Source organism: Etheostoma spectabile, chromosome 17, assembly GCF_008692095.1.
Source record: "Etheostoma spectabile isolate EspeVRDwgs_2016 chromosome 17, UIUC_Espe_1.0, whole genome shotgun sequence".
Taxonomy (NCBI): Eukaryota; Metazoa; Chordata; class Actinopteri; order Perciformes; family Percidae; genus Etheostoma; species Etheostoma spectabile.
The window spans coordinates 4855487-4857448 of record NC_045749.1 but is presented as its reverse complement, the minus strand read 5'-3'; positions in this window follow the sequence as shown (position 1 = coordinate 4857448).

Below are 1962 nucleotides of genomic sequence, written 5' to 3'. Positions count from 1 at the left end.
ATATCTGCTCCACCTGTCAACAGTCCTGCAATACCGAGGTCTGAGTAATGTATGCCAATAACTGCAGTAAGGAGGCGGTCTGTGAACACTCAAAATCCTGACCAGCTGTTTGATTTGAAAGTACAGACAATGATGCCGCAGAAAGACAATCTACAAATACTTTTTTAAATGGGGGCTTCACCAATTTTACATGTGGTCTGGTTAATTTCTCACGAGTACTACTTAACCTGCAAAATCAGCTGTCTTCTGTGGCTCTAAAGGGAGTTTGGAAAAAAACAAAACTGCCCTGATAGTTTCATCAGCATTATCTTGGCGTGAACTAGATACTTATCTTTAAAGAGCTTGTTTGAATTCAAAGTTATTGAGGCAGTATTTTCGGATGGCGGCTAAAAGTGTAGTCTTGACCGAGACTGCTGGGGTATAATACTGAACTTCATGGCAGAACAGACAGATGATTTGGCACTATAAATAAAATTTAATTGAAAGTTTTATTGAATTGTTAGGAATGAGGAGGTCTTGAATCATCTTTTTTCAAATGGTCACTGGACCAAATCAGCCAAGGGTTCCATGCTTACACTCAGTGTGTGTAAAACACTGCAGCCGGTCAATTTCATCTGTACCATATGAACATAACAGCTGCAATCTGGCCAGTTAACGTGTAGTGTGAGGCAAGGCAAGGCAAGGCAGCTTTATTTGTAGAGCACATTTCAGCAACAGGGCAATTCAAAGTGCTTACCAAATCAGTTAACAGATAAAACACAAGTAAAAACAGTTAAAATCATAAGCATTAAAACCGGTAAAACACATGAAAGACAGTTAAAAAATAGACACATAAACTCAGAATAAAAGTTACAGTGCAGCACAAGAAAGAAATTTAAAGAAAGAGCAGTCATTTAAAGAAAGGCAGCATCAAAAAGAAAGGTCTTCAGCCTTGATTTAAAAGAACTGAGAGTAGCAGCGGATCACAGGTTTCGGGGATTTATTCCAGATATGGAGCATAGAAACTGAAAGCTGCTTCACCCTGTTTGTTCTGACTCTGGGGACAGAAAGTAGACCTGTCCCAGATGACCTGAGAGGTCTGGGGGGTCATAGTGCAGTAGCAGATCGAAAATGATTGTGGACCTAACAGTTAAGTGATTTATAAACTAGCAAGAGTACTTTGAAATCAATTCTTGAGACCAGGAAGCCAGTGTAAAGACTTCAGAACTGGAGTGATGTGATCCACTCTCTTGGTCTTAGTGAGGACTCAAGCAGCAGCGTTCTGAATCAGCTGTAGCTGTCTGATTGATTTTTTAGGGAGACCTGTAAAGACCCCGTTACAGTAGTCAAGTCTACTAGAGATAAAGGCATGGACAAGTTTTTCCAAATCCTGTTGACACATAAGTCCTTTAACCCTTGATATATTCTTAAGGTGATAGTAGGCTGACTTTGTAATTGTCTTAATGTGGCTGTAAAGTTCAGGTCTGAGTCCATGACTACACCAGATTTCTGGCTTTGTCTGTTGTTTTTTAACATTGTTGTTGAAGCTGAGCGCAGACTTTTAATCGTTCCTCTTTTGCTCCAAATAAAGCTTCGAGCTATCGCAATGTCCAAGATCAGAGTGTCTTCTCACTTAAAGTAGGTTTTAAAGAACTTAACTGCATAAACACCAAGTATGAGGAGCAGTTTATTCACAGTCTCAAATGTGTATTCCTTTATTTTGGGTTTGGCAGGTACCGAAGAGCAAGCATAGAAACTAGTAATAGTATAAATGTCCATACAAGCATAAACATCAGACATGTGTAGTAACAGGGGCTGGAGTTAAATTTGTTAACTACTAAGGCAGAAACCAAAGGGTTACCTGATTGTTGTCTCACCTGTCTATCCCTATAAAGTAACACAACTGATCAAAAAAAAAATACTCAATCATTATGCCTACAGAGAAGGGCCATAACACTGTCTTTACAGTAAATTCTAACCGTG